Raw genomic sequence first — 16,260 nt, forward strand, 5'->3', positions numbered from 1 at the left:
GAGAGCGAAGTGTGGGGGATGAAGGGGGGGCTGTTGCGGTCTCCGTCGCGGTTGAAACTGTTTGGTGAGGTGGGTCTCTCTGGCGACATCTGACAGCTGTAGATGGTTTAGATCACAGTCGTGTAAAGGATAACAGTACTCTAAATACCAGGGTACTGTTCTGTGTAATTTGGGAGAGTGAACGGATTTTGAATACTAACATGTCTTAAATGAAAAGATTTGTTACAATACCCTCTTCATTTCAATTAAGTATTGATTTTTGTCTTAATGAAAGTAAAGGCTATGCGGATCTAAAGAATACAGACTGAGGGTGTGTTTTCATTCATTCCCGCGGAAATCATACTTCCATGAAGTACCTCCTCACCTCTGCACAATGATCATATCTTCCAAAGTCATCTTATTCCACTGTAGTCTTGCACTGCTGGGTTCATTTTGTCTTCAAAATCGGAGGAAATTACAAGAGGAAGCAGCTGTGGCTAAGGCAGGATTTGTTATGGTTCTTCATTACGGCTTAAATATTTCCAAAGTATTTCGGCAATATGCGTTGACAATTATATTTTGCTGACAAATATTCATGTAACATTAATACTGTTGTCAGTAATGATCAAATATACATAACTGCTAAGTATTCTGAAAGAAGGATATCTAGAGTAAAAGCAAATTCGCGCTCCAAGTATTTGGTGGTTTCACTGCTACCCCCACTACCCCTGGAATGCTCTGGGGCGTTAAGGCCTGTTGAAATGCAGCCCTGGTGAGCCCTATTTCGGTCCAGACCTAAAAAAGTAACATAACTATTGTGACTGTTCTATATGTCTGGATAAATGTATAAGAGTTAGCAACACTATAGACTGTTAAAGTCACTAAAATACTCATTGATAAAAAATATCATGACCATGTATGAATAATTTTGACTGGCTATTTTGCATATGCATATATTGGGCTTCCATCCTGCAATCCCTTACACACAGTCATTTTGTTGTGTTTCTGAGTTCAGTGCAATTGGCTTTCATATCTACATTTGTATTGTCTTTTTGAGTAAGAATAGTGCATTCTTGAAGCTTGTCATTGCTTCAGTTTTCTGAAATTTAATATTTGCCATATACCGCCACTTGACATCTGTTTCCATACGCCATAGGCGACCGTCCCCATGGCGGGATAAAACAGCTTACTTTTTGCTAGCTCTCGGTGAAGGCGGATGTGTACGATTCAGTTACTAGACCATTGTGGCAATTAATCAAGGTTTTGAAGTCCAGTATTTGCATGATTCGTATGATGTACCTTGATTTATACAACGAGGATACAAAAAAGACAATTACAAGTTGGCGTAGTGCTGCTACATGAGCGTGATTACTTCCTTTACTATGAGGATGTAAAACATTTTATTCTTTATTCCAATTACTTTGTTCAGCTCAGAAGAGACTGAACTATGATGGTACAGCTTCATTAATTCCTTTCAGTATGAGTATTCTGAATGGTAAAATCGTTTGGCAGCAAGAATAAAACTGTATATCATCGGACTGAAAAAGTTAGGCTTCTGACATCACTTTCTATTTCAGAGGCTCAGAAGCTTACCTGATCATCATTTGGTACATGTTTTATGATTTATTTTACCATCCCTTTCAAAAATTGAAGGATCGTACATGATTCTAATTGGCACTGGAGACTTGGTACAACTTCTGTTTATATTACACATGCCAGCGGGAAGGCAGTTTGTTCTGGTCTGAATGTGTATTTTCTTGGGAGTATGGATATACAGGTTAACAGGTAGCTAGGAATAAGAAATGTAGAAACTATAGCAACTGCAAAATAATTGTGTAGTCACAATGGTAAGAGTTTATGAAAAAAAGAAATGGATAAGAAAACACAATTTTCACAGAAAACAACATTCAACATTTATTTGGAAACAGCATGTAGTGCTGCTTTCGGGTGTCTGTCCTTTCCTTTCCTCCTTCCTTCCTTCTTTCTTTCCTTCCTCTTCTGTCGTTCTTGACTTCATTCCTTCCTTGTCCATTTGTCTACCTGTGACTTTACACTCCCTCTTCTATCTGTCTTTCCTTCATTCTTTCCTCTTCCTTCTGTCTGTGGGTGACTTTACACTGAGTGACAAGCAGGGATGTTCTGCCCAGAGACCCAATATATCGTACCGTAGCATGAAAATTATCGTATCTTACCCTAAAATTATCATACAGGTAAATTTTCAATTAAAGCAATGAATAAATTGTTCCTTTTTAATTCATAGGTATTTTATGGTACAATGAAATTACTTATTTAACTTAGTTATGCAGAAAAAATGATTGTTCTTAAAAATATTAGCGTCTACATTTTCATTTACTGCATTTTCATTCCGAGTCCGATGGGATACATAGGCCTACTTCACTTTCTTCACACTCCTCTGAATACAAAGTCTGATTGTTCATTCTGTTTAGCATTTCATTTGTTGGTTTAAATGCTGAGCAAGACATGCCTGATTCTTTGATGCACTGTGATGCTAGGAGGATTCCATTTACTGTTCTTGTTGCCAGTCTGTTCCTTATTCTTGTTTTTGTTAAATTTACTTTGCTGAAAACTCTTTCACACTCAGCATTTGAATGAGGCAAGAAGTTCAAACTTTACTTGGTGCCGCCAAGTAAAGTTTGAACTTGTAAGTCCTTCACATTTATGGGGTCGGCCGGGCTTGGCCCTGACCTACCATGGGACTGGGAGGGGAAAGGAATTTCCTGAGTGACTCAGGGGAAGCGTGGGTTACTGGGGTGTGGGCACAATGAACCGTGTGGCGGGAATACTGAGTGTTGTTAACCTGCAGTATATATAAAAAAAATCTAGGGAAGCTGAAATAGACAAAAATTATCGTATACAGTACAGTATTTTGAATGTGATATTGTACATCGTACGAGCACCCCAAATTATAGTACAAATACGATGATTATCATACGTAGAACATCCCTGGTGACAAGCCAGATGGTTTCCTGTACACCTTAGGTAGCAGCACATTGAGGACCTGATCCTTCGCCAACTACATTCTTCTTCTTCTCCAACCATGTTTAGCCTTCGTTTGTTTTTGTAAACATTCTCGGTGGCCTTTTCTCAAATCCGGGACTGTCCATCTGGTGCGCAGGTGCAAGTGTATTGAAGAAATGGTAAGAGGTAAATCTTACAAACTACAGTAGTAAATTACAGGTAAGACAATGATTGTCATGTCGAAAATCAGTGTTAAGAATGAATAATGGTGGGGACTTCATATATGTCTGGGATCAGCTACAATATCCAACAATCAAAATAGCATTTATGCAAAGAGAACTTATGAAGTACTAGCATTTAAAAAGCAAGTCTACCATCGTAACTCATGAAATTGCACAAATTAAAAAGATCATTCATATTGGATATGAGTTTTCTAAGTAGTATTTTATTATTCTCAGTGATATATGCCATTACTATATCTCACAGTTCAACAAGGGCGTAAAAATAATCCACAAATATTACATGCATGGTAACTGGGAAAGCGCTGCCGTAAGACCGAATTAGGTAGCAGACGACACGCTGAAAGTTCCATAGTGAGGCAGAATGGTTATGTAAGAAAACATTTTTGTTTATTATGAATTACTTTATTGTGTCTAAGCCTTGCTTAAATTTTACTCTGTTATGTAATAAATTATTTATAGTGGAATTTGAGAAAAAATAAGAGGCAAATAGGATATTGCCATGAGTCACAAGTAACTGGTGAAAGTGAAGTAGGATGGTGGCCGTGATGCTTTTCTTAAATGAAAATATTTTATTTTGTGTATTACATATGGCCTTTATCGAGTCAAAACCTTGCTAAAATTATACTGTGTTATGCAGCAAATTATTTTTAGTGGCATGATCAGCGAAGTTAAACAACGTTGGGTCTGGTTAGTACTTGGATGGGTGACCGCCTGGGAACAGCAGATGCTGTTGGCGTTCTCCCTACGTGTCAAGTGGGTTGGTGGAGGATTAGTGCCCCTCCCTGTAAAACAATTAACTCTAAGCCCTTGGCCACCCCGTTTGGGATACATGGCGTCTGGCAATGAATGAATGAAAATTTTAGAAAAGCTAAGAGGCAAAAGGGATATTGCCAGTAGTTAAGAGGAACAGGTGGGGTGAAGCAGGATGGTGGCTGTGACACTTCATGTATGAGAAATGTCTTCCTGTGTGTGTTACATATGGCCTTTATCGAGTCTAAACCTTATTAATTTATACTGTGTTATGCAATAAATTATTTATAGAGGTATTTCAGAAAAGCTAATGGGCAAATGGGTTAATGCCCTGAGTTTGAGGGAAATGGTGGAGTGAAGGAGGATTGTGGCCCTAACACTTTTTGTGTTTGAAAATATCCTAGCATGGGAAAGTCCATATGTCGCTTTTTTTCGGAATGGCTTGGGTCCCAATTAGTCCGTTCTAGTGAGGTTTTACTGTATCTCCGAAAGTTCTCAATGAATTTCAAAGAAATTTTGTGGAAAGGTGGGCCATAGACCAAGAAAGAATTGATTAAATTTTGGTGCAGATCTGGATCCAGATTCTGTATCCATGGAACTGTTAAACAGGATTACTCAAAAAGTTATGAACAGATTTTGATGAAGTTTTGTAGAAGGACAGGCCATGGGCCAAGGAAGAAATGTTTAACTCTTGTCGCGGATCTGGATCTGGATCTGGAGTATCCTGCACAATATCTCCAAAAGTTCTCAGTGAATTTCAATTAAATTTTGTGGAAGGTGGACCAAGAACCAAGAAAGAATTTATTAAATTTGGGGGTGGATCTGGATTCAGATCCGAATCCTATCTCCACGGGTCCAGATCCGGATCCTCTTTAATGGTGTTTACAGAGGTATGCACTCTCTAAGTGCTTTCAAGTCCCATATGCTTTTAACTTTATGCTTGTGCTAAACTACTGCATTATAATACAGGAATGGTGCCTCAGTGTATGATATCTTTAAGCAACAATAGAAATGGTTTGCCACATAACAATATCTTTTAAAACGGTATTTAATGGTTATTTATCCACAATGGAGTAATAATAATAATAATAACTAATAATAATAATCCTCTTCTTCTTCTTCATCTTCTTGTGGGGTGAACCACTAACTACTCACTCAGGACATGAGCTGTACATGAATCTTCAAGAAAGTGCCCTTTACCAGCACGCAGAATACTGTACCCAACGAGAGGAAACAATATCCAAGACATCATCCTAACTATAAATGATAACCTAGTTAGCAACGCTGAAATCGGACCTAAATTTTGTTCCAGCGATCATCGAATGATACAGTTTAATATTACAGTACTGCTGAAAAAGTGAAAGAAATAGAAAGTAAAGAAAAAGTCCCAGACTATCGTAGATCAGATTTTACCGGACTCAGAGCACTGCTTACAACCTCGGATTGGAATCAAATGGCTGCAACCGATGACATAAACCAAACATGGGAAATATATGACATAAACCAAACATGGGAAATATTCACCAAAAAATTTAATGAACGGGTGAAGTCATGTGTACCACTACATAACAGGCGTCCAGCTTAGTAGTAAACGAAAGTGGTGGTCCAGTGAAATTAAAAGTAGCCTAATAGCCAAAAAACATACTTACCATAAATATAAAACTACACAAAATAATGATGATGAATTAGTGTATGATAAGTGACTCTGCATATTGGAAAGACTTATCAAACAAAGCAAGAGAGCACTGGAGATCCACATTGGTAGTACTGTACTGTACGTGCAAATCAGATCCTAAAGAATTTTAGTTATATTATAGTAGAACTCCCATCAACTAGCACTAATGGGAATTTGATAGTGCTGGTTAAGTATTTCTACTGGATGTATGAGAACTACTCCTATGGGTAGGTTATTTAAACATTTTTTGGCACCCTACTGTATACCTAACACTCTATGGCGCCGTCCTACCACATATTTCTACCAAGTTGAATGTTTGTATCACCTTGTATACCCAATATTTGTTGCTCAGATTCGGGTAAGTATATGAGAGACGGGGGTGTGAGTTGGGAGCGGGGCAGTGAAATGGCGGGGGACAGGGCGACGTGGAGGCGATTTGTTTGTGGCCACCCCGTAAGTAACTATATTATTTCATTATTCTTAGCATTAAGAAAAGTCATTAACCTCTTATCAAAAGGTAGGTCTGAATAAATAAATGTTCACATGCTGCAGCACACTATTTATTTAAAGTAATAAATGAAAGAATTCATAGACATGGCTCATAAAATACTGTATATTTCTGAAGCATAAACACACGTCCGATTGTTGCCAGGAGAATGCATGTTTTTCAGTGCTAGTGACTCATAAACATTTATTTTTTAATTATCCCTGCTGGCTGGAACACACGTTGTCTGAATGTGTCAGGAGTACCGTAATAAAATACGGAAGGACCTCTGCTGGCTGGAACACACGTTCGAATGTTGTCAGGAGCAGGTTATGCATTTTTTTCTGAGCGACTGTTGTCTGTCTCCCCGCACCCATCCTCATTCCTAAGAAGCCCATTGAATGAAAACTTTAATTAAGCATTCCACTTTGCAGTTGATATCCCGCCTCATACTGGGAATTTTCAAGCACAGTCATATGCTAGCAGAATTACAAAACCAGTACGTTAAGATAAATGATGTTTTTGTTGTCAGGTGACTTCGGTAACTTAAGCTGGTGGGAGCAAGTGACTAGGGAAACAATGTGTTAGTCTACTAATCTCTTTTTGAGCAAGAAACCTGGTAAGAATAACGATAATAAATAATGCAACTCTGCAGCCTACTGATAAAATATTGTGTAAGTACTCACTCATCCTTACGAACATTGTTAGAGTTGAAGGACAGCTGGATGGTCATCCTCCACATCCACAGCTGATGTGGATGGCACTGGTTCTGGCTGCTGCGGCAGTTTTGATGACTGCTGTGCTGCTTTCTGGAACATCGTTCTAATGTCACTTTGTTTAATTTTCTTGCGCCTCACAGTAATCATCTGGTTATTCAGTTGGTGCAGAAACAGTATGGATTGTGAGGGAAAAAACGGCTTCGTCTCGGCAAACTTGATGACGGTGTTCATTGCATTTATTCCCTCACTCCATGAAATTTTAGTCTTTTCAGGCTCTTCCTCATCACTTTCTTGGTCCATGGTGTTTTCCTCTGTTCATCATTACAGTACATCTATTATGTGCTCGGTGCTGAAATTATGGATGACAGGAATATTTTCAACAACTTTCAACCACTCCCTAACTTCTTCCTGGGGAACAATGTGGCCTGCCAAGTCGCATACCTCGTGCTGAAGATCCTCACTCGATGTTTTTTCGGTCAGGAATCCCTCAAATTGTTCGTCGTCGTCAGAACTTTTTGATTCAATCATAACCCTAGGCCACATGTTGTGCCAGCACCTACCATACTGAGGGTTTGTTTCTTCACATTTTTCCACGCGACTGCCAGAGTGTAAATGGCTTCTCTTAAGTTGAACTCCTTCTGAAACTCACCAATTTTCCCATCAGCATTTAGGACTTTACGCATAAAGTCCCACTTGTACAGCATCTTGATGTTTTGAATGACACCCTGGTCCATGGGTTGAACAAGGCTGGTAATATTGGGTGGCACGAACACTGCAAAAATGTTACCATTAACGAGCTGATCAGCTGGGGGATGTGCTCGGCAGTCATCAAGCACAAGCACTACTTTACCGTCCTCTGGCTTACCAGTTTTCTTAAGATGGTTCTTAACACTTGGAACAAACACATGGTGAAACCACCAAAGAAAAATTTCACAGTCTACCCAGGCATTATTCTGTGCTTTGTAATAAACTGGCAAATCAGATAACCCTTTAAGACACCGTGGCTTGCCGTACTTGCCAATAACCAGCAGCTTGAGTTTGTGGGTACCCGCTGCATTTGCACAGACAAGCACAGTCACTCTATCCTTATTTTGCTTGAATCCACGTGCAACTTTCTCATGGCCACTTGCAAGAGTTGATGTTGGTAAGCATCGTCACATCAGCCCAGTTTCATCTGCGTTATGTATTAGCTCTGCAGTCAATCCGTGTTCAGAAACAAGGGCACTAAATTTGCTTACAAATTCATCTGCAGAGACTGTGTCGGCAGACTTCAGTTCCCCTGAGATATCCAGCTGCTTTATTCCGTGACGAATTTTGAAGCAACTTAACCAACTGCTTGAAAAGACACACTTCTTTTCTGTGTTCATTTTTTCATGAAAATCTTTTGCTTTTTCAATCAGCAGAGGACCCGAAACGCACGTGCCCTCAGACCTCTTTGTGTGGAACCACTCATACAAAGCGCGATCGAGGTCCTCTAGCTTTGCTGTGCACAGTGTTCATCGCTTTTCAATGCCATCAGATGTTTCAGTTTTCATGAAAATTAGTTAAGTTTCTGCGACTGTGCTTTGATATCATAAATGGTGGATGAACCGATGTTGTACTCTTTCATCAACACACTGCATTTCACACCACTTTCAGTTTTCTTACATATCTCTAATTTAATGTTTTAGAGTTAACACTACCCTTTTTCTCTTGTTAGAATCGTCCTTAGGCATTGCTAGATGATTTTGTGATAGCCTTTTCTTGTAAAAGCAGCACAAAACACGGAGATAGTAGCGGAGCGGCAGCAGTGACTTATTCGGGTCGGTGACAGTGCAGACAAAGGTCGCGCCGCTTTGTTCTGTACAAGGTCATCCACGAGTGCGGTGCAACCTAGAACCACCTACCCAGCACAGACTAGAACCATCCACCCGGCTTAGCCATAAAGGCGCGCAAAATTCAAATTTATTTATTTTTTTTGCTTGTCAAACATTTTTATACACTCTGAATTTGCCGTTTTTTTAACTTCTGGATGAATGAGGTTCTACTGTAGAAAGAAAAAGGTTATGACTACATTAATAGGCGCTCTAGAAATGAACGATGGCAGTCACACAGAAAATGAGGTTGAAATAGTGAACATTCATAATGATTACTTTGCATCTGTTTTTACAGCACAAGAAGCCTACTGTGACCCATAAACCAAGCAAACAGCACCGTCCTCAGCAACTCCACTATCCACAATAGCAATATCCTTTCAGCCATAAATAGTACAGACATAAACAAACCCCTGGCCCTGATAAAATATCACCGAGAATCCTCATAGAAGTAAAAACTGAGTTATTGCATCACCCAGTGGTGGGCATTAACACGTTAATCATTAATCCGTTATTAAATGAAGATAATGTTTTTTGTTAACGAGTTAAAGCGTTAATTTGTTTTTGAACTTAACGAATTCGCGGTAACTTCCATTACCATTTCCGCTGATCCGTTCATTATGTCCTAAAACGGGTCACTTTATGTCAGAAACGCTTCAAATCGACATTTAAATCGTCAAATTGACAGTGTAAAAGTTAGTGGTGAGTAATACTGTGATTCAGAAATCGATACGAATTGTGTGTGTGTGTGTGTGTGTGTGTCAGATTTAAATTCATATATACTGTATAAGTTATGTGAACTTAGATCTGAAGTTGTGAACCATTTGTTATATGATACAACAGATGGTTCACAACTTCACACAGGTTTCATAACGGTATACTTCAACCATGTTGCTTGAGAAAAACAAAATTAACAGCTCATGAAATGGTGAAAACTTAAATCAATTCCCATAATGAATATTTCCACTACTGTCATATCACTCATTATCCGAAAATTCCATGCATCCCATGCATGTACAGTACTGACACTGTACTCATTTATACTCGATACTCGAACTTGGTATTGATACTGCTTGGTTTAAGCATGGTGTTGGTAGTATTGACTCATTGCCAACAGAATTTTGGAGTTTGGGCTGTGGAGGGATCATACTCATAGATTCAGTTTCATAGTTGTGGCGTCTCAGTCCAGCAAGAGTGTCTTTTATTGAGAAAAATCGAGTTTCACATGTAAAACTAGCGGATTAACGGATTAACCGTTAACTTTTGTTAATTTTTAGCAGAATTAACTGATTAACTTTAATGAAGCTAATTATCTGATTAATGGATTAACGGTTAAGGAAGCTAATGTTGTTCATTAACTTGCCCACCACTGGCGTCACCCATAAATCAGGCAGACAGTATTGTTTTCAGTAACTACACTATCCACAGTAGCGATATCCTTTCAGCCATAAATAGTACAGTCATAAACAAAACCCCTGGCCCTGATAAAATATCACAGAGAATTCTCAAAGAAGCAAAAAATGAGTTATTGCTGACACTTTCTGTCTTATTCAATAAAGACTTTCAAACCTTGATTTAAGGGACTAAATGGGGAATCATCTTGTCCCCATACTTGAAAATGTCCCTTACTTGAAAATGTCCAGTGTTTTACCACATATAAAGACAGTCTTATTATGAAATGTAGGGAAGAGTAAAGTGATGGTCTTTGAGAGAGGTGAAGTCGGTGAATGTACAGCAAGGTTGGATGGTGAGGAATTGGAAAATGTGAGTGCGTTTAAGTACTTGGGTAGTGTGATGAGTAAGGATGGAGGTTTGGAGGGTGAAGTGCTTGAAAGGTAACAGCAGGGAAGAAAGGTTGCTGGTTCCTTGAAAGCAGTGGTAAGAAGCAGGGAAGTGAGCATGGAAGTGAAAAAGTTACTACACGACAGTATTGTGCTACCAACTCTAACGTATGGAAGTGAAGCTTGGACTTTGCTGGAAGGACACAAGTCAAGAGTGAGAGCAGTGGAAATGAGTTATTTAAGAGGAGTCTGTGGAGTCACATGGAGAGGCAGGCTGACAAATGAGGATGTAAAGGAGCGTTGTGGTGTGGATGTGGATATGATAGGAAGCGTTAGGAGGAATATACTGAGGTGGTTTGGCCATGTGGAGAGGATGGAGGGTGAAAGACTGACGAAGAGAGTGTATGTGAGTGAGGTGGAGGGGGGAAGAGGGAGGGGGATGCCGAGGATGAGATGGAGGGATGGGGTGGAGAGGTATATGAGAGAGGGGGCTGTGAGTTGGGAGTGGGGCAATGAAATGGTGGGGGACAGGGCGACGTAGAGGCAGTTTGTTTGTGGCCACCCCGAACGGGATTGAGGCGTCTGGCAATAGATAGATAGATAGATAGACTTATTTATATGATTATGAATATTATTTTATGGGTACTGTATAAAGAAACATATTAATGTGTATAACCTAGACATTTCGTATTATTTTTGAATGGTCTTGTCCGTTTGTCAGGTAGAATATGGAGTTCCTTAGATCCGAAATCCCTTAAATGGAGGTCCCTTAATTTTTTTTTTTTTTTTTTTTTTATGTGCTCAACTCTGGGCGTAGGCTTCACAGCCTGCTCCCAAGGCCCAGTAGTCCTACATACCATACACCTCTACATGTCACCACTTCGGCGCTAACACCTACCGTCCATATTGAATACATGCTAGGGCTGTCTCATACAGGACTGATGTATTGATATTACCAATACTGATGTATTGGTATTTTTACGACATGTCGGTGGGTCTTCTGGTAGATCGATAAAGTCTGCTTTACATGAAATTCAAATCCTTAAACTGTACCCTGCCCCAGCGGGAATTTGAACCTGGGTCCGTTAGGACCGCAGGCCATCTCTCTACCGATTGAGCCACCATGCGAATGGAAACTGGTAAATGTAAAAGTAAATAAGTCACTCCCAGGCAATTACAGACCAATCAGTTTAACATCAGTAGTGTGCAAATTAATGGAAACAGTCATCCATCCATCCATCCATCATCTAACCCTATGTTGCCCCATGAGAAGTGTAGGAGCCCGGGGCTAGGAAAGTTGGTCCTGGCATTTAAGATGAGAGTGACCAGCCTCATTCATCCCTGAGTGACATTACGTGAACAATAAACCCCAACCACGTCTTGGATATAAACCTTCACTGGCTCAATCCGACTGGAGCACCTTTATTACCCACTAAACCACCAGGAGCCAAAATTTGGTTATATGGTTACCACCCAGCATAGTAAATGGTTTCCTGGTGTACAGGAAAGTCATAAGAGATAATATAGTTACTGTACTGGTAATTGTCTAAAGACAACAGTATAATCAAAGACTCGCAGCATGGATTTAGACATCGACGTTCATGCTTAACTAACTAATTGGACTTCTTCCATGATGTTTACAAATCATGACTCGAGAGCAGTAGATATAATTTACCTCTGCTTTCAAAACGCATTTGACACTGTCCTTCACAAGCATCTCGTAAGCAAAATCGAAGTCCATGGAATAAAAGGAAATACAGTAATCCCTCTACTATCTGATGTAATAGAGCCAAAGGCAAGTCCAGAAAGTGGTCCTGTCTGAAAAGTAGGCCCCTGGCTCCTGGACAGGTACTTAAGGACTTTAACCCAGCCTAACTTTGAAAGCCACCTAAATAACTCCCTACTGGACTTGCATAGCACCTATTTAAACCTATTCCTCACATTACCCCATCACACTCCTCTGCACCCCCTCAAAAGTCACTGAACAACTGGTACTACAACTAGACACACCTCACATTCCCCTAGCCCAGTCACAACATGGCTTTAGGCCACAACACTTCACAAACACCCTTCTTACAGACCTTACACAGAGAGTTTTCGATGGCATGAATTCAGCTAGGCCACCACACAGAATACTCCTAATCACACTAGACATTAGCAGAGCTTTTGATGCCATCCCCCGCCACAACATCACAAACAAAATACTCAACACAAACATGCACAATAACACAAAAAGATGGCTGGCAAACTACTTAGCACGCAGATGTGCACACATAACATTTGCCGGTCAGTCTTTTAACATCAGAAACTTCACAAACGGCGTCCCCCAAGGATCTGTTTTGTCCCCTACACTCTTTAACCAATACATGCACGATGTACCCACACCCCACACACCACAGATACACATAATTTCCTATGCAGATGATATAACACTTACATGTATGCACCAAAATGCAAACACAGCTGCACACATCATTCAGCCTTATCTCAACACACTACAAGAATGGTTCACCACAGACAGGCTCAAAATAGCCCCAGCCAAATCTACAGTGACCCTTCTCACAAACTGGACAGCAGAACACAGTCACATCCCACACCTTACCATAAACAACACTCCCCTACCACACACACACACACACACACACACACACACACACACACACACACACACACACACACACACCACAGATACGAACAGCCGGAGAGAGAGGACGTCCCAGGCATCGCTCCTGACCTTGAGTAGTTTCAGGAATTTTGTCTGTCCTGTCTCCTAGGGTCTTTCTTTAAATTTAAAATAATGAAATGTAAAGATTTGTTGGCAATAGTATACATGAATGTTTGTGGCTTATTGGTAACAGCTGTTTAGGTACTTGATCGGTACGTTAAAGATGGCCGAAAATGTAAACAATGAGGGAATGGAATTTCAAGGATTTGATGCTAATACTAATGTCATGGACCTAGTGAAAACATTAATTATGAGGATTAGTGAACTTGAAAAAAAAGTAGAGAATCTAGTGATAAAGGATGTGTCAGGAAATACGGAAACCACCATACAGAGTCTAATCCAGTCCAACGAAACAGCCAATGAAGAGATTAAGAATTTGAAGCGGGAAAATGTTGAACTGAGGAGGAAACTTGAAGAGAGTACTAATAAAACGGAGAAGGTGAGTAATGTACTAGAAGAACACAAGGCAAAGTGGGCACACGTAGAGGAAGAACAGAAAGAAGTGGTCAGCTTAAGAGAGATCATCCAGGAAGAAAGGGAAATGAACAAGAAAGAAATGGAAGAAAATGTAGTGAAAATACTGAAGAAAAAAGAGAAAATAGTGAGAGAAACTGTAGAAAGGAACAGATGTGTGATAGTATTTGGAAACAGGGAAGAGGAAGAAAAGGTTAGGTTCGCAAGACTCGAGAGAGACACGAACATGGTGAGAGGAATATTAGGCAAGATTGACCCCGAAGGAAACAAGTGGGTAAAAGAAATTGAGGAAGTAAGGAGGATAGGGCCTTATAAGAAAGGGGAAACAAGACCAATGAGAGTCAAGTTTACATCAGAAAGTGTAATAAATGAGATACTTAAAGTGACCTGGAAATTAAGCAAAGAGGCGGGGATAGAAAATATTATAATAAGAAAAGATCTGAATGAAGAAGAAAGAGAAGCTTTAAAATCATTAAAGGAAGAAGTAAAGGAAAAAAATGATAAAAGAGGACAGAGGAAGAATGTAATACTTTTTTTTGGAGAGTATTGGATATGAAAGTAAGGAAATGGTATTTAAGGAAATAGAAGTGAAGGAAATTAGGGGGGATGGTTGTGAAAGATCAGAAGTTGAGGAAGTGGTACGGACAGAGAGTAGGAGAGAAGAGGGTATTAATAATGTCAAAAATAATTTGAAGGTGATATATACTAATGTTGATGGTTTCATATCGACAAGGATCGAAATTAATGATTTCTTGAGAGAACATGAACCTGATGTCATGTGCTTTGTAGAGACCAAATTAAGAGAAGATATTGATGTTCATTTGGGAGATGGTAAATACAAACTGTGGAGAAAAGACAGAAAAGAAAAAAAGGGAGGAGGAGTGATGATAGCAGTGAAGAACAACATAAATGTAGATACTGTGGAAATGGGAGAAGGCAGGGCTGAAGTGATATATATGAAATTAGAAACTGGAGAGAATGTTAAGAGAGATATGGCGGTAGTGTATGTTCCCCCAAAGACGAGAGCATGGAAGGATGACGAATACCATGAGATGTTGTCAGATATGGCTAGCTACTTGCAAAAAATAATTGAGAAAAGCAATAATATAATTTTGGTGGGTGACTTTAATTGTAAAGAGGTGAACTGGGAGGAATGGTACTCGGGAGGCGGCGAGGATTCGTGGGGTACTATGTTATTAAATATAATAATGAATAATGTGATGACGCAGTGGGTCAAAGAAGAGACACGGTTTCGAGGTGAGGACACACCAGCAAGGTTAGATTTACTGTTCACCAAAGAACCTGATGTAATAGAATCATTGGAATATCTCTGTCCTTTGGGAAAAAGTGATCACGTGGTCATTGAGTTCCAGATGTTAATAGGAAACGTCGAGCCAAGAGACGAGCCTCATAGACAGGGAAGATACAACTTTGGCAAAGCAAATTTTACAGGATTGAGAAACTTTTTTGAAAATGCGGATTGGAGAAAATTCAGAGAAACAAGAGAGATACAGAGGAAGTGGGATATCTTTCTAGACCTCTATAATTTGGGAGTGGAAAAATTTGTACCAAGAGTAAGAGGGAAAGAAAACAGGAAAAAGGAGTGGTTTAATAGAAGGTGTATGATAGCCAAAAAAGAGAGAGATAAGGCGTGGAACAATTGGAGAAAGAGAGGTAACGACAGAACAAAGGAAGAATATAAAAGAACGAGAAACGAATACACAAGAATACGTAGGGAAGAAGAAAGGAATTTTGAAAAAGGTATAATTGACAAATGCAAGGATGAACCCAAACTGTTTTATAGATTTGTTAATGGCAAACTGAAACAAAAGGAAGGAATCACCAAACTGAAAGTAGAAGGAGAGGTCTTTAATGATGCGGCAATGCAAGCAGAAATAATAAACAAACGTTTCCAGTCAGTTTTCACTAAAGAAAAGGAGCTTGTGGAAGGGGAGGGAGTGATTAGAAATGTTCCGGTGATGAAAGATATAAAAGTGGAGGTGCAGGAAGTGTATAAATTACTGGAAACTCAAGATGTAAGGAAAGCCCCAGGACCTGATGGAATTTCTAATTGGGTACTGAAGGAATGCAGAGAACAACTGGCGGATAAAATTCACAGCTTAATTGTATGCTCACTGGAAGAGGGGAAAGTGCCAAAAGAATGGAAGAGGGCAAATGTGGTACCAATTTACAAGGGAGGAAAAGAACCCCTGAATTATAGACCAGTGTCTCTAACCAGCATGGTCGCAAAATTGTGTGAGAGAATCCTGAAAGACAGATGGATAAAATATCTGGAAGAGATGAATATTTTGGCTGAATGTCAGTTTGGATTCAGAAGTGGAAGGTCATGTGTTTCAAACTTGTTGAGCTTTTACTCAAGAGCGATTGATGTGGTACAGGAGAGAGATGGTTGGGTGGATTGTGTGTACTTAGACTTAGAGAAGGCCTTTGACAAGGTACCTCATAAGAGACTAATGTGGAAACTAGAATATATAGGAGGACTAAAGGGGAAACTTTGGAATGGATGAGAGACTTTTTGAGAGACAGACAAATGAGGACAGTAATAAAGGAAAAGATGTCTGGATGGAGGGAAGTAACA

At 39.7% G+C, this 16,260-nt stretch overlaps 1 protein-coding gene across 1 annotated transcript in view; it reads left to right on the forward strand.

The window, feature by feature from the left end:
* mRpS17 (mitochondrial ribosomal protein S17) overlaps positions 1–16,260 on the forward strand; it is a 231,456-nt gene that overhangs the window by 198,116 nt on the left and 17,080 nt on the right. The gene's annotated exons all lie outside the window — the stretch shown is intronic.

This window comes from Coenobita brevimanus, chromosome 111, assembly GCF_032717465.1.
Source record: "Coenobita brevimanus isolate Jiangsu-jjx chromosome 111, ASM3271746v2, whole genome shotgun sequence".
Taxonomy (NCBI): domain Eukaryota; kingdom Metazoa; phylum Arthropoda; class Malacostraca; order Decapoda; family Coenobitidae; genus Coenobita; species Coenobita brevimanus.